Genomic DNA, 27,994 nt, shown 5'->3' with positions numbered 1-27,994 from the left:
GAAAGAGAGCTTTAAAATGATATCCATCAAGCCATAGTTATATTGTATTACACAGGACGACACTTTCCCCAGTGTCAGCAGCTCCATTCTGCTGAATGCAGCTGCTGACTTTGACAAAAAGTCGCCCTGTGTAATACAATATAACTATGGAAAGATGGATATCATTTTAAAGCTCTCTTTCTCCTCTTTCTGACGACACCTAAATCGTTGCCCTACGCCTTTTAGTTTTCTCTATTTTCGCGATCGAAATCGCAGCCGCGGCAATTTCAATCGCGAAAATAGCGAAAACTAAAAGGCGTAGGGTGGCGGTTTATATATCATTGGAAAGAGGAGAAAGAGAGCTTTAAAATGATGTGCATCTTTCCATAGTTTCTGCACTGCTCGGAGTCCCTTTAAAGTGACCGCACATCTCTTAAAAATGTGACCAATTTTGAATGGCTTTTATCCTCTCTTAAAATCTTTTCAAAAAGATTTTAGTGTTTAGTGAGCTGAGCTAGCCTCCGCTGTTGCATCTAAATTTCCCTGCCTATATCAGGGATCACTCTAAATGCACAGGTATGCAGTTATGTGTCATATGCTGCCCAATGAATTTAATTGGAACACTGGCTCTCTTCTTCTGGCCAGACCTTACAGTCTACCAGCTGCTCTGGAAGATTGTTTAGTGTATGTTTCCAGGCAGAGGCGGCCTTAGAATACGCAGGGCCTCAGGCGAGTGTCATATGTGGGGCCTAGAGCCATAAGTGTAGGCCATATACCATACCATCATGCTCACGGGCTTGTCCACCTCTAATGCAATATGCCTTATTATTGTTTAAAAACTTGTTAAAGGCCACTAAGCTAACCAGGGGTCTAGTCCTGGGAAAAGTGGTGAGTGGACTCACCTGGAAATCCCCTGTGCCGCGCAAAAAAATGGGCGTGGTCAAGCATAATGTGGGCGTGGGCATGGGTGGGGCCAAATATACATGACCTTAGCAGTGATGTAAAAGGTCTGCAGGGGAAGTTTGAGCTCTGCCGTGTATCCCCAAAATAGATGTAATCTGACAGCATTTCACCAAAAAGACACATAATCTGGTAGAAGTTCCTCCAAAATACAGATAATATGGCAGTGGTTCCCCCAAAATAGATAATGTGGCAGCAGAAGTTCCCCCAAAATACACATAATTTGGAAGCAGTTCCCCAAAATACGCGAAACCTGGCAGCGGATCACCCAAAATACACGTAACACCCAAAATACATATAATCTGGCAGCAGTGGTCCCCCAAACATACACAATCTGGCAGCAGTTCCCCAAAATACGCGTAATCTGGCAGCAGCCATTCCCCTAACATACACAATCTGGCAGCTGTTCCCCAAAATCCATAACAGCGGTTCCACAAAAATGCAGATAATCTGACAGCAGTTCCCCCAAAATAGGTACCCCCAGCATAGGTAGCCAGGTCTATAGGTGTCCCCAGTATAAGTAGCCATGAGTATAGTATTCCCCAGTATATGTAGCCAGAGGTATATGTGCCTAGTATATGTAGCTAGGGGTATATATCCCCAGTATATGTAGCCAGGGGTATACGTGCCCAGTATATGTAGCCAGGGGTATACGTGCCCAGTATATGTAGCCAGGGGTATACGTGCCCAGTATATGTAGCCAGGGGTATATGTGCCCAGTATATGTAGCCAGGGGTATATGTGCCCAGTATATGTAGCCAGGGGTATATGTGCCCAGTATATGTAGCCAGGGGTATATGTGCCCAGTATATGTAGCCAGGGGTATATGTGCCAGTATATGTATCCAGGGGTATATGTGCCCAGTATATGTAGTCAGGGGTATATGTGCCTAGTATATGTAGTCAGGGGTATATGTGCCCAGTATATGTAGCCAGCTGTATATGTGCCAGTATATGTAGTCAGGGGGTGTATGTGCCCAGTATATATGTAGCCAGGGGTATATGTGCCCAGTATATGTAGCCAGGGGTATATGTCCCAGTATATGTAGTCTGGGGGTATATGTCCCCAGAATAGGTAGTCAGGTGTCCCCCAGCAGGAGGGGAGCAGCGCAGTGGAAGCAGAGCTGTGAGCAGTGGTGGAGAAGGGGGGCCATCCCCCCCCCCCTTCCCTCACCTTAGGGTGCTCTCCATCCCTCGCTCTCCCCTCCATATGTAACGTGCTGGCAGCCGGCAGCGGGCGGGACTCACCTCTCCTCGTTCCGGCGTGAGCACTCCACTGCCGCAAGTCTGGTCTGGTCTAGACCAGGGCAGCGGCACGCAGATCCGGCGCCGGAACGAGGAGAGGTAAGTCCCGCCCGCTGCCGACTGCCCACACGTTACTTCTGGAGGGGAGAGCGAGGGAGGGAGAGCACCCTAAGGTGAGGGAAGGGGGGGAGATGGCCCCCCTTCTTCACCGCTGCTCACAGCTCTCCTTCCACTGCGCTGCTCCCCTCCAAACATGGCAGGGTGGACGGCGTCCACTCTCTGGAAATAGTAAGTGGATGCCGTTCACCCGCATCCACGCACCACTCGACCCCTGAAGCTAACCAATATAGGAACAATTACAATATGTAATGTACACAAATGGCCAATGGTACTACCATTTGCCTTTTGATTACATTACGTATTGTAATTATTGTTATATTGATTTAGTGGCCTTTAACCAACTGATGGGTTCTAGGCTGGCCTGGGATGGGTGCTAGGCTGAATGGTGAGTCCAAATTTTATATTTCTATCCACACACGCTCCCCAGCCAGCCTAGCACCCATCCCTAGCTCCTCAGCCAGCTTGGAACCCATTCCTTGCTGTCCAACCAGCCTAGCACCAATTCCCAGTTCTCCAGCCAGCCTAGCACCTATCCCCAGCTCCCCAGCCAGGCTAGCACCCATCCCCAGCTCCCCAGCCCAGCCTAGCACCCATCCCCACTTCCTCAGCCAGCCTAGTACCCATCCCCAGCCAGCCTAGCACCCATCTTCAGCTCTCCAGCCAGACTAGCACCCATTTCCAGTTCCCCAGCCAGCCTAGCACCCATCCCCAGCCAGCCTAGCACCCATTTCCAGCTCCCCAGCCAGCCTAGCACCCATCCCCAGCTAACCAGCCAGACTAGCACCCATCCACAGCTCCTCAGCCAGCCTAGTACCCATCCCCAGCTCCCCAGCCAGCCTAGCACCCATTCCCAGCTAACCAGCCAGACTAGCACCCATCCCCAGCTAACCAGCCAGACTAGTACCCATCCCCAGCTCCCCAGCCATCCTAGCACCCATCCCCAGCTCCTCAGCCAGCCTAGTACCCATCCCCAGCTCCCCAGCCAGCCTAGCACCCATCCCCAGCTAACCTGCCAGACTAGCACCCATCACCAGCTAACCAGCCAGACCAGCAGCCATCCCCAGCTCCTCAGCCAGCCTACCACCCATCTCCAGCTCCCCATCCAGCCTAGCACCCATCCCCAGATCTCCAGACAGCCTAGTACCTATCCTGATCTCCCCAGCCAGCGGAGTACACATCTCCAGCTCTTCAGCCAGCTTAGAACCCATCGCTTGCTTCCCAGCCATCCTAGCAACAATCTCCAGCTCTCCAAGGCAGCCTAGCACCCACCTCCAGCTCCCCAGCCAGCCTACCACCCATCCACAGTTCCCCATCCAGTCTAACACCCATCCTTAGCCAGTCTGGCGCACACCCTAAGCTCCCCAGCCAGCCTGTACCTATCCCTAGCTCCCTAACCAGCCTCTACCTATCTCTAAGCTCCCCATCAAACCTAGCACCAATCCCCAGCCAGTCTGGAGGCTCCAGCCTGAGCCCCCTCCGGCTCCAGTCCATACTCGCCTGGGGCCATCAGGCTGAGGCTCTTGCACATTACCTTAATTTGACATTTGGCAAGCTTCATGTCAGTGCAGAAATTCATTACAAAAATGAAAGCGGCATAGTACAGTAAAGTATGCTGAGGAAAAAACCTAAGCAATAAAAGGGAGGTTGGTGCAAAATATAAGGTGCATAAAACAAAATAGGAAGATCTGAGTATTTGTAAATGACACACTGCTCAGAACACAAACAGCTAGACTTCTGTAGACCTTTCCTTCACCACCACCAAAATGAGCATGGTATGGCGGGCATGACATGTGGGGCCTTCTTCAGGTGCTGGGCCTGGGGCGATCGCCCCACTTGCCCCCCCAAAGGCCGCCTCTGTTTCCAGAAGAAAAAGACCCATATGCAATTAACTTTTTCTCCTGAGTTTTCTCCTGGGTGACATTTTCACACCTTTTTTCCTGGGTATTCCATAATTTGAGACCTTGTCAATAAATTCCTTTTAAACCAATAGCAAGTAATAACGCATTCTAAACAATTTTTGTACTTACACCTACTTTTTGGTACTTTTTTAATTGCAAGTTGCTAGAAAGCTATTTGAAAAAGAAGTTGAAAAATTATCTCCTAGGCAAAAACTCAAGAGAAAAAGTTAATTGCATATGGGCCAAAATATGAGACCCAATAAATTCAATGTCCCATCAATGAAATCTTACAATCCACAACTCGCTACATACTTCTAAATTTTAAGCATAAGCAGGTGATCAATCATGACTTTATTTTGAGGAAAGTGCTAAGAATCTGTATACATTGTCACACCTTATTTTCTCAACATGCTAAAATCACTTTCCTTGTCCTGACTTTCTGTGGCAACATCTGTTTCTGGACACAAACCTTCCTGGACTTTGGTTCTGAATGGCCCTTTCCTAATAAGAACATGTCTGGGCATAAACTACTGGTGGCATCCATCTCCAATCAATAAGTATTACATGTCTTTAATGGGACTATCCTTCTAGCAAACAGGCTTCGAGAAATGTCTCCTCAGAGTCCTATTTGCTCCACCAGTTTAAAGAGACTCTGAAGCGAGTCTAAATTCACTATTTTAACATGCAACCATGTAAAGAACTATAACCCCAGCTAAAACGCTGCTATCCCGCGGCAAAACGAGGGGTTAACCCCCCAAATCCCCCCTGCAAAATCCACAACTTTCTTGGTCGTTGATTTTGCTCTTCCTGGAGGCAGAGCTATGAGCTGCAGCTCTGCCTGCATGCGCGTCAATCGCCGCACGGATCTCCGCCTCTCCCCGCCCATCTCTGTGAAGGAAGATTGAGAGGGGCGGGGAGAGGCGGCGATCAGCAGGGATTGACGCACTGAGAGGCAGAGCTACAGGGTTTAGCTCTGCCTCTTCAAGAACCGCTCCCCGGGCACCATGGAGGGGATTTGGGGGTATTAACCCCTCGTTTTGCCACGGGATAGCGGCGTTTTAGCTGGGGTTATAGTTCTTTACACTGCTGCATGTTAAAAAAGTAAATGTAGACTCACTTCTCTTTAAGCCCCTTTATATGTACCTGGGCAGCTGGAATTGTGCTATTATCTGTTATAAAATAAATAAAAGGTTGTGTCTCTACCTTCTTCATGAGATCATATCATAGATCTTTCGCCTGCATTCATATCTCCAAAGGAGTAGGTGTTAACCTCTCTCACTATCTCTCCCAGAGACTAAACTATGTCAGACTAAAACCAATTTTTGTATTTCTCTACAAGCCTTCAAAAAATTCTGACCCACCTGCTTGTATAACTAGCCCACCGTTGTTTTTTTCCATCGAAGTTAATTTTCTAGAATTTTAAGTATTGTCCATTGATCTACTATAGTGAGGATTTCACACTCTGACCCATAAGTTGGAAACATGCTGTATACTGTAGGCACATGTTTACATTTATTAAATAAAACTAGCTAACTTTAGAGCAGGATTATCCACCTGGCAACCTAGGCAGGTGCTTGGGGCCTTAGTGGGTGTCAAGGGTCCCACCTGCGACCTTCTTTGACCTCTCTCCATTTCAGCTTACCAAAAGGACCACAAAGGAGGCCACAAATCTACTATCTTGCCTAGGACCCAATACATCTTAATCCATCTCTGGCAAACTTATTATGAAGCTGTCTTCTTTAGCCTGTTCTTTTATAAACAGAAGTTGTGAAGAAAATGTCATAAATTTATAAAAACCATTGCAAAATCTAGACTAGCTAACTCGGAAAAGACGTTTTTCCTCCGTAAAACTGGAGTTCCACTACAAACCTTTAAAGTCTAAACTCCTTTGTTGTACTTTGGTGTTCACTCATGAGAAGCCCTTGGCTCTTTACTAACTGTTCAACTTATAGTAAAAATTACAGACACCATTTCTCTGTCAGTTTAATTCAGGGCATTAATATTTTATATGTTTCCTATCATTTCGCTAGGTGCAATTCATCAATGCCCAAAAGGATCTGTGCCAGCAATACATTACATCCATTTTCAAAATATTTCACTGTCAGCCGACGCGTCCTCATTATTTATCAAGATAACAGACATTGTGAACATGAGCAGTAAGTGGCTTCACTTACATATGCTTTCCGCAGACGTCCAACGCCAACTCCATATGGCATCTTCAAATTCAAATTTCAACTCATTAATGTTTTTCTAATGTATTTTATAAGCTATTTATCAGCCTTGCTTAAAGTGAAATGACAGAATAACTAAAGAAAAAAATAAAAAAAATGTACAGATAAAATCATCATTTAGTGGCTTATCAATGCCGCACTATTTTGCATCTTAACACGTTTTAAGGATACGCATTTTAATCACAACTTTCAGCTCCTGTACCGTACTCGCATATATAATATAGTAATTGTAATACACTGTTAAAATGAACAACACGGCATGACAAAGTATATGACAAATAATGGAGTAAGTTTATAAATTGAAGGGGAGGAAATGTTGCTTATTAAACCATCACGTTTCTAGTTTGAGGAGTCGTATCCTGAAGTTAAATGATACTAAAAACAGTGCACTGTGTAAAATAGTTAACCCTTTGTAAGTTTTTTGTGTGTTTGTTTTTAAACATTTCGCACACTCACATGCAAATGTTCAAACAAATGCATTCACAGATTCACTCATCCAGGCACAACTGTTATCCCTACAGCTAAATTAAAAGCCAGGGTTTTAGTTCACAGAAGAATGCATTCTTATGCTTAATCACCTATACTGCGCAGAAGTACCCAGGTAAACATAGGTGTCCTAACTCTGGCCCTGTAACATGCATAGTGCAGACATGCAAACACATTCATTGCATCAAACCTATCAATGCACTCCCCCCTTCCCCTGTATGTTTGTCAGCATGCAGACAGCTTATGCTGGTGTATGCGCATTGTGCACATGGACACATAACATTAGCTCCCTTGTGCGATTGGTAAGATGCACTGTCTTTCCCAGGAGAGGAAGTTAGGATGTGTGCTCCTAATCCATTGATAGGTTTGATGCAATGAATGTGTTTGCATGTCTGCACTATGCATGTTACAGGGCCAGAGTTAGGACACCTATGTTTACCTGGGTACTTCTGCGCAGTATAGGTGATTAAGCATAAGAATGCATTCTTCTGTGAACTAAAACCCTGGCTTTTAATTTAGCTGTAGGGATAACAGTTGTGCCTGGATGAGTGAATCTGTGAATGCATTTGTTTGAACATTTGCATGTGAGTGTGCGAAGGGTTAATTGATTTTTGCTGTTTTCTAGCCACACCCCCTTCAGCACCTCCCTTTCCCTAATAATTTATTTAATGTCCTAACTAGAGGCGATGTGCCTGGATATATGTATGTTTATTCTTATCATTGACCCCTGTGGCTAGGGTCCAATTCGGTGCACTCCCCCCTTCCCCTGTATGTTTGTCAGCATGCAGACAGCTTATGCTGGTGTATGCGCATTGTGCACATGGACACATAACATTAGCTCCCTTGTGCGATTGGTAAGATGCACTGTCTTTCCCAGGAGAGGAAGTTAGGATGTGTGCTCCTAATCCATTGATAGGTTTGATGCAATGAATGTGTTTGCATGTCTGCACTATGCATGTTACAGGGCCAGAGTTAGGACACCTATGTTTACCTGGGTACTTCTGCGCAGTATAGGTGATTAAGCATAAGAATGCATTCTTCTGTGAACTAAAACCCTGGCTTTTAATTTAGCTGTAGGGATAACAGTTGTGCCTGGATGAGTGAATCTGTGAATGCATTTGTTTGAACATTTGCATGTGAGTGTGCGAAGGGTTAATTGATTTTTGCTGTTTTCTAGCCACACCCCCTTCAGCACCTCCCTTTCCCTAATAATTTATTTAATGTCCTAACTAGAGGCGATGTGCCTGGATATATGTATGTTTTTAAACATGATATGCTGCTCCATACTAGAGATATCACAAACATAGAATTAGAAACAGCGAATGTGAACTTCTGCAAATGTTCGCGAACATGCGAACCGCCATAGACTTAAATGGGCAGGCAAATTTTAAAACCTACAAAGACTGTTACTGGCCACAAAAGTGATAGAACAGTTATTTCAAGGGTTCTAACACCTGGAGCGTGGCATGCCAGAGGGGGATCCATGGCAAAAGTCCAACCAAAAATGTATGGAGTTGACGAAGTTGATTTTTTTTAATCCCTAAAGGGCAGAAATCACACTACATTCCTACAAATAATGCACTGGAGTGGTACTCTGTGTGCAACTTAAAGAGAATCTGTATTGTTAAAATCGCACAAAAGTAAACATACCAGTGCGTTAGGGGACATCTCCTATTACCCTCTGACACAATTTCGCCGCTCCTCGCCGCATTAAAAGTGGTTAAAAACAGTTTTAAAAAATTAGTTACAAACAAACAAAATGGCCACCAAAACAGGAAGTAGGTTGATGTACAGTATGTCCACACATAGAAAATACATCCATACACAAGCAGGCTGTATACACCCTTCCTTTTGAATCTCAAGAGATCATTTGTGTGTTTCTTTCCCCCTGCATCTCTCATGCACTGAAGTTTCAGGCTGCTCTTTTCTTCCTGCAAACAGCTTTGCGCTTGTCTGAATTTCCTCAGTATGTGAAAGCCCAGCCAGCTCAGAGGACGATTTATCCAGCTTGTAAAAGATAAGAGAGAAGCTGCCCTAATCTAAATAATACACAGGCAGTGTGCATAGAGGGGCCTGGAAGGGGGAGTTCATAGCAGAACCACAACACTGAAGAACTTGGCAGCCTTCCAGACCCAGGTTGACAAGTCTGACAGGTGAAAGATACATTGATTTATTACAGAGACTGTGATAGCAGAAAGTGCTGCAGTAAGCCAGAACACATTAGAATAGCTTTTGGAACTTGTAGGATGATAAAAAACAGGATGCAATTTTTGTTACGGAGTCTCTTTAATGTAGCAACAGCAGTAGTGTGCACACAGCTCTGGGTGTCAATGGGCTGTGGAGTGTCACATACAGAGAAATTAAATAGTACTATCAGAATACAGTGAAATAATAATGCAATGAAGTGGTACTGTGCGCGCAACTTAATGTAACAACAGTAGTAGTGTGCACACAGCTGGGTGTCAGTGGGCTATGGAGTGTCACACACAAAAAAGAACACAGGAGAACGATGTGCTAGCCTTCAAAAGGGCTGTTTGGGACGCTTTCACAGCAAGTAAGGAGCAAGAACACAGGCCTAGCTAATGCTTTCCCTATCTATCTGCAGCAAGTCTGACCCTGCTCTCACTAACAGTCAGCAGAGAATGAATCCATTATGGCCACCGCAACTGCTTTTTAATAGGGGGGGTGGGGGGTGCAGGAGGGGGTGCTAACTGATTGGCTGCCATGTGTCTGCTGACTATGAGGTAAGGGGTCAAAGTTTGGCTCCATGATAATGTATAGGAGGCGGGTTGAACACGCCATATGTTTGCAGTTTGCCGAAAACACGAACAGCAGAAATTCGCCGGGAACTGTCCACCGGCGAACTGTTTGGGCCATCTCTACTCCATACCCTAGAAAGGGTTAAACATTGTTCACGATTGAGCCCACCCTCCCATTTGTTGGGATGGGTGTGTCTGTATTGTTTTTTATATGTCAGTATGTAATATCAGAAGCCCAGGAATTAGACAAAGGGTGCACCGCATGAAACAATGTGCTGGTTTACTATGCAACTATTGCTGTATAACTGCAACACTCAAAGAAAGTAAAGTTTGGAGATGTACCCTACTCAAGGGTAGAGTTTGTATGGATTTATACAAAAGATCATGACGGCCACACTTGTTTAATGCCCTTGCAAGATGCCCCCCCCCAGGCAATGATGGTCATCAAGGGGAGACATGGGAAGGGTTGTGAACATGGGGAAAGGGATTTATCTGAATAGACGCTGTCAGTAGCACCTATCTATCTGAGCTCCAGCTCTAAAAGGAACCAGAGGTAAGAGACATATGGGGGCTGCCATATTAATTTCCTTTTAAACAATACCAGTTGTCGAGTAGTCCTGCTGAGTTCTTTGGCTGCAGTAATGTCTGAATCACACAGAGCATAATTTTCATCTGCTACCTTTAACCTCCCTAACGTTAAAATTCCCAGGATTTCAGTGCAAAAAGTGGTTCAATTAATTTTAAATAATTTTAAACCTCTTTTTGTAATCATTTTTTTATATTAAATTCAATACAGGTTACTGTATTGAATTCAATACAAAAAAAAATAGTTTGCCACCATATGTTGATGACGCTGCGTGACCCTGGCGTCATCAACACCGATCGCTGGGGAACATGTCTTTGCCGAGGGAGAAGCAAATCCGCCGAGGGACATGGAATAAGACACTGGGGAAGCAATCAAAGGTACACTCACCGAGGGACCAGCACACCAATGGTGAGTAAAAGCGTGATGCAGGGTGTGCATTGGAAGCACAGCTTCCAATCGTTAGTTTCTACTAGGCTAAATTGCTGCAGTATAGGTAGAGAGGTATAAGTGCCGCAGTATAGCTAGATAGGTATAGGTGCCGCGGTATAGCTAGGTTTAGGTGCCACAGTATAGTATAGGTGCTGTAGTATAGCTAGGTTTGGGTGCTGTAGTATAGCTAGGTTTGGGTGCTGTAGTATAGCTAGGTTTAGGTACCATATGTAGGGGGACAAGGTACTTCCCCCTTCCCTGTGACTCCCCTCTCCTCCTCCTCATCCCTGGCACTTACAGGAATGTGGATTACTCACCATCTGTATATCCAATGGCAGCTGCACACCCTCCTCCACCGAATACAGCTCCGGTCTGTGTACAGTACCAGGATGCGGCTTGATGATGTCACCACTACCCACAGTGTGCAGACATGCATCCAGCCATCCTAGGGAAGCCTACAGAAGTGAAAAAAAACAGAGACGGTAGAGCAGAGAAGGTAGAAATCTCTCTGGCAGCATTGACGAGCCAGACTCGTCAATACCACTTTCAGCATCTTTTTGCTGGACGAGCCAGGCTTGCCCATACCGCTAGGGGGGGTGAAAGTGTAGAATATAAGCTGTCTTTCTGCTCCTAGGCAGTCAATTAGCAAAGCTCGCTCTCTAGCAGCAAGTAAGACATTTTTATGTAATGCTGTACAAAATTGTTAAACATTAGGGATGCTCACCGCGCTCCGTGTAATTAATTTTTCCGCGATTCCGGCCGGAATTTGGTGGTTCCGTTCCATCGCATCGGAGTGAAATTGCTATAGCGCTATAGCAGAAATACCGCGGAACAGGGGAATGCGGAATTTTGTAAGCCAATCACAAGGAAGCCCCTAGAAGAAGCTTAAAGTGAGAACAACAGGATTTCTTCATGAAAATAGGAATTTCTGCACCAATCAGAGGCTTACAAAAACCACCCAAATGGATTTCTGCATGAAAATCGGAATTATTTCAGCACCAATTACAGTGTTATCAAAAAACAATCAATCCTATGTTAGCAACCAGCTCCCTAGCTATCTCACCTATCCCAACCATTTTGTATAGGTCCCATAGCCTACGCAACACCTCCTGCAGTGCCAAAACCACCACCATGGGACCACCGCCAGGTCGTAAAGCTTACGCGACACCTTCTGCGGCGCCAAAACCACCGCCATGGAACCACCGCCAGGTCCCAAAGCTTACGTGACACCTCCTGGGGCGCCAAAACCACCGCCATGGGACCAACACCAGGTCCTAAAGCTTACGCGACACCTCCTGTGATGCCAAAACCACTGCCATGGAACCACCGCCACGTCCCATGGCTTAAGCGACACCTTCTGCGGTGCCAAAACGACCGCCATGTGACCACCGCAAGGTCCCATGGCTTAAGCGACACCTCCTGCGGTGCCAAAACGACCACCATGGGACCACCGCTAGGTCCCATGGCTTAAGCGACACCTCCTATGGTGCCAAAATGACTGCCATGGGACCATGGCTTAAGCGACACCTCCTGCGGTGCCAAAACGACTGCCATGGGACCACCGCAGGGTCCCATGGCGTAAGCGACACCTCCTGCTGCAAAAAAAAAAAATCAAAAAAGACCGGTGGAACAGCCACTAGGTCCCATGGGCTACCATTTAGCAAAAAACGAGGTTTCATTTGCGATGACTTTAATTTTTCCGCCGGAATGCGGAATTCTGCGGAAACGTAATGGCAATGGAATTTAGCGCTGGCGGAATTCCGCAATTCCGGCGGAACGGAATTAAGTGCATTGATGGCTCACCTGGTTGTTGAAGGAGACATGGCCATGGTTGTACAGCCAGAAGTGCCATCTTCATATACAATAATCATGTTCAGAAAAAAATGTTGCCGAATAAACTGGAGCTAGGTTTATTTACAAGTCAAGTAGGGTGGAGGAGGCACCCCAAAAATATTGTACGGTATTAATCAATTAATAGTAAAAAGAAAAGCTTACCTCCAAGTAAGGACATTGCCTTTTATGGGGTAAAAGTTCATTTATTGGTCAAACACTAAAAATATGCAGTCCGCTTTCTCAGATCAACTAATCATCTAACTTCTCAATAATTATTTCTACAAGGTAGTACAACTTGGTCTCTACAACTAGGTCAGTACTAAAATTAGAGTACTATGTTACTAGACTTATTGGTTGCCAGTATCTATGTTAATGAGACAGTTACTATGTTTTTTAATTATGTTAACTTCTGTTGGTTATTACCCGTATACCTCTCCCATGTTTTCAACCTCAACAATACCTCTATGTTTATGTATCATTGTATGCAAATAAAAATAATTGAAGTAAAAATAAAATAAAAATGTCGGCCTCCATATGTCTCTCATCTTGGATTCCCATTAACCCATTAGCAACTTCAATAGAGTTATCTAGTTTGAGATAAGTGCTTTGCTTTTGACTTCAGTCGGCAGAACTTGATGAGATGAAAATTATTTGGAATGTTTTGATCCCTCTCTGCAGAGGATATAGAAACTGAAAGCAGACGTCCTCTATTATTGTCCCATACTACCCCCTAGTGACAAGTGTCATAAATACACATTACAGCAGTACTAATTAGAAGCAGGAAAATGTAACAAGAAATAAAAAATGTGCTAGAATAAATTGCAGTGGGGCACTTGCAAGCCTCCAAATAAATTGGCTGCTAAAGGGTTAATAAACATAGTCCCTCTAGCCCCAAATACATTGATGGATTCAACAGAAGTATTTTGCAGCGTGAGGCAGATTATGCAAGCGGTGGTGATGGGAAATTCATATAAGCCCTGTTCTATTATAGCTCTGTTTGGTTCTTACTTTAACCAGTTCACTACTAAGGGTTTTTTCCCTTTAAAACCAAAGCTATTCTCACATGTCACGCTCCTCCCATTCATTTGCAATCAACTTTATCGCTACTTATCACACTCAAATGATCTACACCTTGTTTTTTTTTGGTTCTGGCACTTCCCTGGACTCCAATATCAGCATAAGTTCCCAGCTCACCCTAGCCAAAACCTTCTGAAGACAAATCAACACACTGTTACTACCAGGAACTCCATGCTGCCCAAACTGGGCTCTTACCACTTGAAAGTGGTCTCACCAGACAGGCAGTCCAAAGACGCACCAGTGTCCTTTACTCCATTTACTCTGGTAGAGGAAACAGAGTGCAGGACAGACCAGAGGTAACGCTGGGAAAGAGACTGATCTGGCAGGGATGGTGAATAGTCAAATGCACAAACACCTGCAGCAGGACCAGGAGGAAGGGACACCAAAGCATCTTTGAACTGCCCTTGTGGTGACAAACTCCGAGTGGTAAAAGCCAGGTTCGGGCAGCACGGTTTCCCCGGTAGTGACAGTGTGTTGATGTGTCTTCATAAGGTTGTGGCCAGGGTGAGCTGGGAACGTACGCTGATATTGTAATGAAGAGGGATCGCCATAACATTTGACTATGACAGGCATGTCTAAAGTCCAGCCCAGCTGAAGCAGGTTATTTCGGCGATGCGCTGAGTGCTGTGCACCAAAGCTGGGCGCCGTCATAGCAGCAATGCTTTGAAACGCGCCCCACATTGTGGTAATTCAGACTCCGAATTACATTTTGCAGGGGGAATAGTATTTAACGTCGCTTTGGAGTTTAGCGGCAGCAGGGAGAGCCGTCATTTGGCTCTCCCTGCGCCAAACTGAGTGGTGCCAGAACAAAATGTACTCCACCCCAGGGGCCAATTGCAGCCCTCCAAGCCTTTTCTGTTGGCCCCCAAAGCTCTTTACAGTTGTTAATCCCATGCAGCCCACAACTGCAGTACCACATGCAGGCGCCACCTTATGTTTCCGCTTTGCCTCCCCCCTATTCTCACCTGTAGGTTTTCAGCCGCCACTGTAGCAGTAGCAGCCACTGATTAGCAGCTGCCACTGTGCTAACAGTATATGGGTTATTTCCCGTGGAAATGTTTTATTTGGCAAAATGTCACAGGCATAGAGTACCTAACAGCAATCCGCAGAAATTGTGTTCAACTTTGGTAGTACGGCCCCCTACCGCTCTCAAGAATGGCGATATGGCCCTTGGCCAAAAAAAATTTGGACACCACTGGTCTATGGATAGGATACTTACAAAGCTTATTCTGCTTTATTTTTAAAGTAGAATTCTACTCATTTTATAATAATAATAATAATAATAATAATAATAATAATAATAATAATAAACATTTCTCTCTTTAACAATAAACCGTTAAATGAAGGTGACTTTAATAATCTAAATGTAATCCAGTTTTAAAGGATAGTAACTGCGAAATAAGTCAATTTAGGATAGATCGTTAGAAAAATCCCATTATCACAGCTACAAGTTGGATGATTTGTCACTAGAGAACAGATGACAAGCTCAGAAATTCTACATTTGTTATTATCGGTTGATAAATGATATTCCATTAAAAAAGCAATGTATCATCTCTAAGCAGTAAGGAGATATCAAACAGATCGGCACTTGACTTATTGTTTAATTTTCTAAGCCTGTCAACTAAAATTTCCCAGGCCAAATCAGAATTTTGGTGCAATGTATTTATATAGCGTTGACATTGACTACTTTTGTGGAGAGATATAGTTGTGGTCCACATCCTTTTTGCCTAAGCATACGAAAAGTTAAAATTATTACTTATTTATTTCTTCTGAATGGACAGTAAGTGATCCAGTACCAGAAGTGAATCTGCTGATTAGATCATCTGTCAATTGTCATGCCTGCATTAAACATTGAATGACAAGTGAAATATGTTTGCAGCCCACCTTGTGTAGTCTTTTTTTTTTTCTTTCAAACACCAACAATTAATAAAAATAAGAGCTAGAAGATAGATACAGAGTTGTTTTGCTGATGTAAAAAATAACTGCAAGCTATTAAGCAACCAGTGCTATATATAAAAATAATCTATGCTTAAGCTGGCTTCCCATGTGATATAGACTGCAATTGTTTTATTACAAAGTGCTGTGGTTTTACTTCTGCAACAGGTCAAGAGGTAGTGAGAAAGAATCAGAGCTGAATCATCCACAAGGCAAATCTAGGCAGTTGCCTAGAGTCTGGAGAGAGACTGGGGGCCAGGTGGATGCTAACCACTATCAAATCTTACTAAAAAGCCAGGTGATCATCAGCAGTAGGCAAAATCTGCTAGCTACCCTAGGGCCCGATTTCATCTTAATCCATTTTTGGTGAGAGTTTAGCAGAGACACTGGGGATGAAGCAAAAGCATTCCATGAAGCTTTGGCACCCTGTTCACATATTAACATGGGTAAAACCAAGATACCAAGATCAGGGGTGTATCTGGGTAATATAGTGCCTATGACAAACACTGAAATTGCACCCCACCCCCCTCCTGGTATGAGCCCCCGTCCGCTCTAAAAGCAGCATCCTTTCTCATGTACGTGTGTTATGGTTCCCTGTGTTTTTTAAATCGGGCTATTGCTGAAGTTACTTCCTCTATGTCCTCTTTTCTAACACTAAGCCAAGTGCCCCCTACATACATAAATTAAGTAGCCATTTTACTCAGATAACAGAATTAATCTGATCTGAGTGACAGGAGGCATGGGGGCAGGCATGGTGGCACAGCACAGGGGCAGGCATGGGGTGCAGCACAGGGGCAGGCATGGGGCACAGCACAGGGGCAGTCATGGCTATGGCGCCCATGGTACGAACCATGCCTGCAGCCTTCTAGATACGCCTCTGACGAAGATTAACAAGTACCTGAGACCCAGGGTGCTCTATGTTTACCAACCAGTATCCACTGTCTGCTTTCCTCCCACAGGTAGAGATGGCCCGAACCTCCGATTTTCAGTTCGCGAACCGGGTTCCCAAACCTACTGCGAAAGTTCGGTTCGCACGAACTTTCGCAAACCGCAATAGACTTCAATGGGAAGGCAAACTTTGAAAACTAGAAACATTTATGCTGGCCACAAAAGTGATGGAAAACATGTTTCAAGGAGTCTAACACCTGGAGGGGGCATGGCGGAGTGGGATAGATGCCAAAAGTCCCCAGGAAAAATCCGGATTGGACGCAAAGCAGCGTTTAAAGGGCAGAAATCACATTGAATGCTAAATTGCAGGGCTAAAGTGCTTTAAAACATCATGCATGTGTATACATCAATCAGGGAGTGTAATTAGAGTACTGCTTCACACTGACAAACCAAACTCACTGTGTAAAGCACCGCAAACAGCTGTTTGCGCAGTGACGGCCGTGCTGGACTGGTGCGCACCATGGCCAGATTGCTCTTCCTTACTCAGTGATGTCAGGTTATGTCTGATTGCCTTATCAACTTTCAATGGTTCTTTCTCTAACATGCACAATAAGGGAAAGAGGCGCCCTGATTTAGTGTTGGGCGAACATCTAGATGTTCGGGTTCGGGCCGAACAGGCCGAACATGGCCGCGATGTTCGGGTGTTCGACCCGAACTCCGAACATAATGGAAGTCAATGGGGACCCGAACTTTTGTGGTTTGTAAAGCCTCCTTACATGCTACATACCCCAAATTTACAGGGTATGTGCACCTTGGGAGTGGGTACAAGAGGAAAAAATTTTTTAGCAAAAAGAGCTTATAGTTTTTGAGAAAATCGATTTTAAAGTTTCAAAGGGAAAACTGTCTTTTAAATGCGGGAAATGTCTGTTTTCTTTGCACAGGTAACATGCTTTTTGTCGGCATGCAGTCATAAATGTAATACATATAAGAGGTTCCAGGAAAAGGGACCGGTAATGCTAACCCAGCAGCAGCACACGTGATGGAACAGGAGGAGGGTGGCGCAGGAGGAGAAGGCCACGCTTTGAGACACAACAACCCAGGCCTTGCATGAGGACAAGAAGCGTGCGGATAGCATGCTTTGTACCGCCATGTAGTCATAAATGTAATAAAGATAAGAGGTTCCATAAACAGGGACCGGCAACGGTAACCCAGCAGCAGCAGCAGCAGCAGCAGCACACGTGATGGAACAGGAGGAGGCGCAGGAGGAGAAGGCCACGCTTTGTGAGACACAACAACCCAGGCCTTGCATGAGGACAAAAAGCGTGCGGATAGCATGCTTTGTACCGCCATGTAGTCATAAATGTAATAAAGATAAGAGGTTCCATAAACAGGGACCGGCAACGGTAACCCAGCAGCAGCAGCAGCAGCAGCAGCACACGTGATGGAACAGGAGGAGGCGCAGGAGGAGAAGGCCACGCTTTGTGAGACACAACAACCCAGGCCTTGCATGAGGACAAAAAGCGTGCGGATATAGCAGCAATGCTTTTTGCCGCCATGCAGTCATAAATGTAATACAGATGAGAGGTTCAATAAACAGGGACCGGAAACGCTAAACCATCCCAGATGTTCATCGGTCATGTTACTTGGTTGGGGTCCAGGAGTGTTGCGTAGTCGTTTCCAATCCAGGATTGATTCATTTTAATTTGAGTCAGACGGTCTGCATTTTCTGTGGAGAGGCGGATACGCCGATCTGTGATGATGCCTCCGGCAGCACTGAAACAGCGTTCCGACATAACGCTGGCTGCCGGGCAAGCCAGCACCTCTATTGCGTACATTGCCAGTTCGTGCCAGGTGTCTAGCTTCATGCCCGGTTTCAGGTCCAGCGGTGCCAGCCACAAATCCGTCTGTTCCTTTATTCCCCTCCAAATTTCCTCCCCTGTGTGCTGCTTATCCCCAAGGCAGATCAGCTTCAGCAACGCTTGCTGACGCATGCCAACAGCTGTGCTGCACTGCTTCCACGATCCTACTGCTGCTGGTGCTGGGTTAGCATTTCCGGATGAGGTACAGCTTTGAGATGCGTTGGAGGAGAAGGAGTCAGAGAGGTAGGTGCTGCTGTTGTTATCCAGCTGTTTGCGGCGTGGGCAACACCCGCGCCGTAGCAGGTGAGGAATCGCTGCCAGGCTCCACAAGGTTCACCCAGTGCGCGGTAAGGGAGATGTATCGACCCTGGCCGAACGCACTCGTCCAGGTGTCAGTGGTGAGGTGAACCTTGCAGGCAACGGCATTCTTCAAGCTTCGGGTTATTTAGCTGACCACGTGCTCATGCAACTCAGGCACTGCAGAGCGCGCAAAGTGGTAGCGGCTGGGAACCACGTAACGTGGGATGGCCACTGACATCATGCCCTTGAAGCTGTTTGTCTCCACCACTCGATATGGCAGCATTTCGCAGGCCAGAAGCTTGGCTATGCTGGCTGGCTGTTACTGCCACGGCCCGGGGGTCATTTGCTGGCAATTTCCTCTTGTGCTCAAACATCTCAGAGACAGACAACTCAACCGTAGCGCTGCACACCGAAGGGCTGTTGGTTGTTGTGTTTGATGAACACTGGGAGACCTCAAGAGCACTAGTCCGGAAAGTGACAGTGTCAGCATCGTCTGATGTTTGTGAATGTTGTGAACCACGCAATGGCTGGGCTACTGCTGCTGCTGAGGCGGGTCTGGTGGTGAGTCTGGTGAACCCAAGGGAGGCAGTGTTGCTGGTGGTACCCTGTCCTGCCGCGTTTGCCCACAGAGTGGGATGTTTGGATAGAATGTGGCGGCTCATGCTGGTGGTGGAGAGGTTGTTAATACTTTTCCCCCTGCTCAGGCGGGTCTTGCACACCTTGCAAATCGCCATGGTAACATCCTCAGTGCAGTCTTCAAAGAAAGCCCAGACTTTAACTGGCTGAGGACTCGGACCTCGTGCGTGATGTGCTGGTGCTGCTTAACCCACTGCTGGACGCTTGAGAGGTCATCCAAGTAATTATCTGGTCCTGTTCTTTTGGATCTGTGAGGGTTGTTGTCCTGGACAACATGGGCAGTATTGAGTGGGTTTTCTTGGGTGCTCCCCTGTGGCCTGTACGTGAACCGTCAGGGGAAACACCTCTTCCCTTGCCCCTCCCTCTTTCACCGGATTTCTTCCTCATTTCACTTATCCTTAAAGTACACGCTGACTGGCAGCAGTACAGTGGCAGTACAGAAATGCTATACAGTGGTGGGTGAGCGGTGTACCACTATTGTCAGCAGTGACACAGAGCACAATGCTATACAGTGGCGGGTGAGCGGTGTACTACTGTTCCCAGCAGACACAGAGTGGAAGTAAACACAATGCTATATAGTGTGGCTGAGCCGTGTACACAGAGTGGCATTAAACACAATGCTATATAGTCTGCTATATAGTCACCCCGAACAGGGTGATGTTCTGCAGAACCCGAACAGTGGCAAACACTGTTCGCCCAACACTACTGGGAGGGAACGCAGATTTTAGTACCTAAACACACGATACAACATGTTTTCCGGGGTCGGACTCTGAGGCACATACAGATGGTCCCGATCATCATCCTCATCATACAACTCTTCTCCTGAGTCTGACCCACCCACCACCTCTGCCACCCCAACATCCCCAGACACAGACCCCTCATCGTCCTCAACATTAACTTGGGATGCTGGCCTGAGCCAGACCTCCTCCTCCACATCAGGCCCCATCATCTCCTCAATGGCAGCCCTCATTAATCGCTCTGGCGACGGACTGATGGACACAACGTTCTCCTCCGGGGAGGGCTGCTGCTGACCACTGGCTGCTGGGGTGGATGTTATAGCTTGCGTGGGGCGTTGGCTGTTGCTGTTGTTGGGAGTGCTGCTCACAGCGGAGGTCTCTGGGGAACTCATGTTGAGCTCATATAGTGGTTGACGGTGAGTGGAGTATTACTGATCCCAGCAATATACACACTGACTGGCAGAGTACGCAATGCTATATAGTGTGGCTGAGCGGTGTACACAGAGTGGCAGTAAACACAATGCTATATAGTCTGGCTGAGCGAGCGGTGTACTACTGTTCCCAGCAGAATCAGAGTGGCAGTAAACAATGGTATATAGTCTGGCTGAGCGGTGTACACAGAGTGTCAGTAAACAATGGTATATAGTCTGGCTGAGCGAGCGGTGTACTACTGTTCCCAGCAGAATCAGAGTGGCAGTAAACAATGGTATATAGTCTGGCTGAGCGGTGTACACAGAGTGTCAGTAAACAATGGTATATAGTCTGGCTGAGCGGTGTACACACAATGCTATATAGTCTGCTATATAGTGTCAGTAAACAATGGTATATAGTCTGGCTGAGCGAGCGGTGTACTACTGTTCCCAGCAGAATCAGAGTGGCAGTAAACAATGGTATATAGTCTGGCTGAGCGGTGTACACAGAGTGTCAGTAAACAATGGTATATAGTCTGGCTGAGCGAGCGGTGTACTACTGTTCCCAGCAGAATCAGAGTGGCAGTAAACAATGGTATATAGTCTGGCTGAGCGGTGTACACAGAGTGTCAGTAAACAATGGTATATAGTCTGGCTGAGCGGTGTACACACAATGCTATATAGTCTGCTATATAGTGTCAGTAAACAATGGTATATAGTCTGGCTGAGCGAGCGGTGTACTACTGTTCCCAGCAGAATCAGAGTGGCAGTAAACAATGGTATATAGTCTGGCTGAGCGGTGTACACAGAGTGTCAGTAAACAATGGTATATAGTCTGGCTGAGCGAGCGGTGTACTACTGTTCCCAGCAGAATCAGAGTGGCAGTAAACAATGGTATATAGTCTGGCTGAGCGGTGTACACAGAGTGTCAGTAAACAATGGTATATAGTCTGGCTGAGCGGTGTACACAGAGTGTCAGTAAACAATGGTATATAGTCTGGCTGAGCGGTGTACACAGAGTGGCAGTAAACACAATGCTATATACTCTGGCTGAGCGAGCGGTGTACTACTGTTCCCAGCAGACACAGAACAGTAAACAGAATGCTATATAGTGTGGCTGAGCGAGCGGTGTACCACTATTCCCAGCAGACACAGAACAGTAAACAGAATGCTATATAGTGTGGCTGAGCGAGCGGTGTACCACTATTCCCAGCAGACACAGAACAGTAAACAGAATGCTATATAGTGTGGCTGAGCGAGCGGTGTACCACTATTCCCAGCAGACACAGAACAGTGAACAGAATGCTATATAGTGTGGCTGAGCGAGCGGTGTACCACTATTCCCAGCAGACACAGAACAGTGAACAGAATGCTATATAGTGTGGCTGAGCGAGCGGTGTACCACTATTCCCAGCAGACACAGAACAGTGAACAGAATGCTATATAGTGTGGATGAGCGAGCGGTGTACCACTATTCCCAGCAGACACAGAACAGTAAACAGAATGCTATATAGTGTGGCTGAGCGAGCGGTGTACCACTATTCCCAGCAGACACAGAACAGTGAACAGAATGCTATATAGTGTGGCTGAGCGAGCGGTGTACCACTATTCCCAGCAGACACAGAACAGTGAACAGAATGCTATATAGTGTGGCTGAGCGAGCGGTGTACCACTATTCCCAGCAGACACAGAACAGTAAACAGAATGCTATATAGTGTGGCTGAGCGAGCGGTGTACCACTATTCCCAGCAGACACAGAACAGTAAACAGAATGCTATATAGTGTGGCTGAGCGAGCGGTGTACCACTATTCCAAGCAGACACAGAACAGTGAACAGAATGCTATATAGTGTGGCTGAGCGAGCGGTGTACCACTATTCCCAGCAGACACAGAGTGGCAGTAAACAGAATGCTATATAGTGTGGCTGAGCGAGGTACACAGAGTGGCAGTAAACAGAATGCTATATAGTGTGGCTGAGCAAGCGGTGTACTACTATTCCCAGCAGACACAGAGTGGCAGTAAACAGAATGCTATATAGTGTGGCTGAGCGAGGTACACAGAGTGGCAGTAAACAGAATGCTATATAGTGTGGCTGAGCAAGCGGTGTACTACTGTTCCCAGCAGTGACACAATGACAGGGGGGACCCTGGCTAGCGTGGCTGGAGCGCGAACTACCCTGCCTGCCTACCCAAAGCTAAACCCACAGACAAATGGCGGAGATATGACGTGGTTCGGGTATTTATTTACCCGAACCACGTGACAGTTCGGCCAATCAGAGCGCGTTCGGGTCCGAACCACGTGACCCGTTCGGCCAATCACAGCGCTAGCCGAACGTTCGGGGAACGTTCGGCCATGCGCTCTTAGTTCGGCCATATGGCCGAACGGTTTGGCCGAGCACCGTCAGGTGTTCGGCCGAACTCGAACATCACCCGAACAGGGTGATGTTCTGCAGAACCCGAACAGTGGCGAACACTGTTCGCCCAACACTACCCTGATTTGAATAAAAGCTTTTAAAACCAGTTTAAAAACGAAAAAGAAAAATGAGGTATCTTACCTCAATGACGAAATCTCTGTAAACTTACAAAAGATTTTTATTTGAGCACAGGCAACGCGTTTCGCGGGTCTGAGCCCGCTTCCTCAGGCCAATACAGTGCCAAATGACAGAAATCATGTAGCATAGGGGGCCAATAGAGGCTCCCTATGCTACATGATTTCTGTCATTTGGCACTGTATTGGCCTGAGGAAGCGGGCTCAGACCCGCGAAACGCGTTGCCTGTGCTCAAATAAAAATCTTTTGTAAGTTTACAGAGATTTCGTCATTGAGGTAAGATACCTCATTTTTCTTTTTCGTTTTTAAACTGGTTTTAAAAGCTTTTATTCAAATCAGGGCGCCTCTTTCCCTTATTGTGCATAGTTATACCCCCGTACATGTTTGTCCGAGGGGTGGTGACAGAACACCCGTTGTTTTACTACGGTTAATGTTTTGTGCATCCTTTTTCATCTAAGAGAGCGACCGCAACCAGGTCCGTCCAGGACCACCCCGAGTGGAGTCGGGTTTATGGTCTCCACCTGCTTCCTGTGGTCGGTTGCCCCTTGCAACCCTCCTTTGCGAGTAGCCCTTTCAATCAATTGATTTCTCCACACACCTACTATTGACATACTGCACTAGCGGGCTCCCTTTTTTGTCTCCTGTATCTTTTTTTTTTTTTCCCATAGGGTGCCAAGACACCCCAACCACGATTGCTAACATAGTTAAAGCTTACATCTATTTTTTTAAATTACTTTTTCTGCTGGCTGTTCACTGCCTGTAACGAGAATCTGTTATGGTGGGCAAGTCTGCCATTGCGAGTGACCACGGGAAATAGCCGGGGAATCCTGGTTTGATTCCGGTCCAGAGTGGGAGCCTAAGAAACGGCTACCACCACCACACATCCAAGGGAGGCAGCAGACACGCTGTGGGCAAAGGAGCAGGAACGGCTAACACACACATCCAAGGAAGGCAGCAGGCATGGCATGCACGCAGGGCCTCAATTAGAAATTTTGGGGCCCCTCACACATCATCAGGCCTGGGCCCCCCCCCAACCGCCTGTGTGCGCCGAACCAAATATAGATGAACTTAGAAGTGGTGGGTCTGCCCAGAGTTGGCTGTAGGCACCTCTCCTACAAACAAATAATGCCAAGAAAAACTCGAATAAACTCGATAAAATAGAATTGTATTGTGCCATGTGCACACGCTAGAGCGTTCCTGGCGATGGGAGCACAGTCACGAAGGCCCACAGAAGCCAAGTCTGGGCATGTCCAGTAGCTGCAACTAGAGCTCTAGTCGCAGCACTGTCAGAGGAGGCTATGACACAAGCAAGTGGCCTGGGAACATTGAGGGACCTGACAGAACAGGGAGCTGGAAGGAGCCCCAGGTAAGTAAAAAATGCACTTTTTTTGGTGCCAATTCATTGGTAGTTTAATACAGATTATGTTTCTGTACACAATCTGTAGTACTTAAAGTGCCACTGAATTGGCCCCAAAAAAGTGGATTTTTACATACCTGGGGCTTCTTCCTGACCCCTGTAAACTGTATACTCCCTTGGTGTCCATCTGGTTTGGTCCAATATCCTGCAGTCAGCTCTGGTAAAGCTCCCAACTGAGCCAGCCGGGAACTATTGCACATGTGCAGCCCTGGCCATGCACCTCCTTGGTTGTGCTCTCATGGCCAAAAGGTGGTTTGCATCTTTGTAGTTTTAACTAACTTTGCAGATGCACTACGCAGCTGGCCACAGGAGTGTGACCAAGCAGGTGCATGGCCAGGGCCACGCATGTGCTGTAGTACCAGACTACTGGAGCTGACAGCGGTACAACGGAGCGGCTCAGAAGAACACAGAGGGAGGCTTACAGGGGGCTGGAGGAAGCCCCAGGTAAGTGTATATGCTTGTGTGGTGTCATCTCAGCAGGCACTAATTAATGGAAACGTAAAGCTATTTATTCTACAGAAGATGGATCAGGGAACCCACAGTGACAAGACCTGATGAACGAGTATTCCTTGATCCATCTTCTTACCGAGGGAAAAAGCCAGGGCACACAACGGCCCCGAATGAAAGAACAAACAATTGCGGCCCTTGTGCAGGAGTCGTTAGATATCTTAAAGTATGCAAGAGCTGAACTATTATATAAAAAGGGGGGGGGGGGAAGCAGGGATATATTAGATGCCATTCTGATGCCCACCACTCCCCCTATTCTCCTATGTCCCCCTACTTCGTACTGTAAATCCTCCGCTGCAGCTCAGTCCGCCGGAGTCGGGTGGTATTGCGCAGGTGCTCCTGGCCGCATACCTGTGCACTATCGCTTGACTCTGGTGACCTGGGCTGAGCTGCGGCAGATTTACCATACATAGGAGGAGGATGGAGGAGAAGCGTGGGGGTGGTGGACAGGAGGAGGGCATCATAATACATGCCTGCTACCCCCATTTTTATATAGTAGTTCAGCTCTGGTTTCCTTTAAAGATTCAGTCCGCTGTGATGGTCATAATCGACCTGCACCCAAAAACATCATTTGTTTCATCACACAAATGTACCCTCGACAGAAATGCTCACTCGATGCCCAGAAATAAAAAAATCCTGGTCGCTGGAAAAACATAGTGGGTACATTCCTAGGGTTAATAGAAGTGAAGGAGAGAAAGACAAGTGGCAGGAGGGGAGGTGCCTAACTGACTCCAGATCATGGCTGGTCAGAGAGTGTATCTGTAGCAATAAGAAGGCTCCCTTCCCCCTCCTGTCCTGTGTTTAGTAGCTTCTCCCAGCAGACCAGACATGTCTCACAGACTGGACAGTGAATGCAGGGAAACAACTGTATGAAGAGAGACACTCAAAAGTCCAGTTCATGACAGACAGCCCTCCCCCCTTACACTCTCCACTGATTGTCCCCCACTCCTGACAAACTGCAATGACAGGAGATCGGAAAGTGTAACTCCTCCTGCTGCACAGTAAATCCCATACACAGGCTCAGGAGCAGTTTACACACACAGCAGGGAGCGAGACTGAGCCTGTGTAAAATTGTTATCTGACCTGGTCTGTGGCTGATCTCTCCCCCTCCTGGGCGCGCTGCCTCCCTGAACTCTCATCCTCTGGCCAGCACTGTTAGAGGACCCCTCTGAGTCATACGAGACTCGGAGCTGCGCACCACATGAGCTGCCTGCCTGAAGTGTGACAGGAAGAGGCAGGGCCGGATTTGTACTGTTTACCGCCCTAGGCCAGCAATCAACAGCCGCCCCCTGACAACAGCAACATACACATACAAAATGTATACATGTCTTTTTGCCAGCAAAAGCAGATTAGTTCCCTAGATTAGAATAGCCACTATGCCCCCCAGATACAAAAATTAAGTAGCCAGGGCCTCCCTAAATACAAGAAATAAGCAACCATGTGCCGTAAGATTCAAAAATTACTTGTCCACATACCACCAGATAAAACAATTATGTACACACACATCTATAGAGAACATAATTTAGCAGTCACATGCCTCTGGATAGATTTATCAAGTAGCCACATGCCTTTAGATAAAAATATTAAATAGTGATAAGTATCAAAATGAAATAGTCACATGCCCCCAGACAAAATAAGTAATCAGGTGCCTTAAGATAAAGGATATCAGCTTTTTTCCCCTATGGATGTGAAAGTAAGTGCAGCAATGCAATTTGCTTTCTGACTCACAATTACAGTTTCTGTAAACAATAAGCAATAGTACCTATATGACATGTTAAAATGACTGCTGCTAAACACATATACTGTATATAGGTGTGTGCACTCAATGTACAAAAGTGCATAGTAATAAACCATACATATCAAATCACAGAAAACCTATCAGGATTTCTGTATATAATGTGCATCAAAGGTATGACAGTCTGACACTGACATAAACATCCAAGTACAGTCTAGGGAGTAATATGCAGGCTAAACACAATATTTTTACACTGGAATAAAGTAAAAGTCACTAGGTTTAAAAACAGGCATATAGTTGAGAAGGATTACCGCAATTTGAATCCCTAGAAGTGTCCTTGCGCTGCCCCCACAGCTGACAGCCATCGAGATTCGTGCTCAGCAATTCATGGAGTTGAAGCTGGAAGAGATAAGCTGTTTGTGTCCCTCCTTCCGCCCACTCGTTTGCATGATGTATGACACGGAACATCTCTGTACTACAAAGTTCCCTTGGCTTTCTGCACTGCCCGGGGCCGTATGCCGAAATGCAGATCCTCAGCGGCGGCTCTCTCATCACAGCAGTAAAAGAGTAGTACCCAATGATGGCGTCATATATTTAAAATACAGGAAGCGAGCAGCGGCGATGTCACTTCCTGTATATGTGCTGGGCATCAGTTACTTATCGCTGTGATGAGAGAGCCGCCACTGAGGATCTGCATTTCGGCATACGGCCCCGGGCAGTGCAGAAAGCCAAGGGAACTTTGTAGTACAGAGATGTTCCGTGTCATACATCATGCCGGCAGACGAGCGGGCGGAAGGAGGGACACAAACAGCTTATTTGCCAGCACCACTGTGATCAGAGAGAGGCGCCCCGGGCAGCGCAGCAAGCCAGGGAAACTTTGTAGTGCAGAGGAGGTCATGTCTTCATCATGCCGGCCGGGCGGGCAGGTGAGCGGGTGGGAACGAGCGGTCATACAAACAGCTGATCTGCCAGCTGCTACAGCGCTCCTGGCGCCCTAGGCCTTAGCCTTGGAGGCCTGCCCACAAATCCAGCCATGCGAAGAGGGCTGATTTTGCAGCCAATAGAAATAAAAAAGGGAGGGGAGTGGGATGCCCAAAGACTATTCTGAGGCTACTAGTGGCTGTAGCTGCAGGCAGTGTGAGCCGAGGGGCGGGACTGAATCTCAACCACGTCCGTCCCCGGCAATCAGCTCTGTGTCATAAACAGAATCCACAGATATGGATAGTTGGCATCACTGGGAAGCGGGAGGGCCCTCTGGCAGCACGGGGCCCCTCACGGAAGTGCTTGCTGTCCCCCCCTAATGGCAGGCCTGCATGCACGTCCCGAGGTAGTGACCAAAAATAACAATACAGGAGGACTTTCAAGGCCCTGCTGTATATGAGATGAATCAACTTTAAATCCTTTAACCGGTTCAGCACCG

At 46.7% G+C, this 27,994-nt stretch overlaps 2 long non-coding RNA genes across 2 annotated transcripts in view; one reads left to right on the top strand and one right to left on the bottom strand.

Annotated features, from left to right (window-relative positions):
* The window catches only part of LOC137538175 (uncharacterized), a 29,535-nt gene extending 23,104 nt beyond the window's left edge, over nt 1-6,431 (top strand). Inside the window, exon 3 of the long non-coding RNA XR_011024700.1 lies at nt 6,232-6,431. This is a non-coding gene — a long non-coding RNA (uncharacterized lncRNA). The remainder of the gene's footprint in view (nt 1-6,231) is intronic.
* The window catches only part of LOC137538174 (uncharacterized), a 170,172-nt gene extending 144,163 nt beyond the window's left edge, over nt 1-26,009 (bottom strand). The window contains exon 1 of the long non-coding RNA XR_011024699.1: nt 25,923-26,009. This is a non-coding gene — a long non-coding RNA (uncharacterized lncRNA). The remainder of the gene's footprint in view (nt 1-25,922) is intronic.
* Between the last annotated feature and the right edge of the window lie 1,985 nt (nt 26,010-27,994).

The sequence above is a fragment of the Hyperolius riggenbachi genome, chromosome 11 (assembly GCF_040937935.1).
Source record: "Hyperolius riggenbachi isolate aHypRig1 chromosome 11, aHypRig1.pri, whole genome shotgun sequence".
Classification (NCBI taxonomy): Eukaryota; Metazoa; Chordata; class Amphibia; order Anura; family Hyperoliidae; genus Hyperolius; species Hyperolius riggenbachi.
This window is presented reverse-complemented; position numbering and strand designations above follow the sequence as displayed.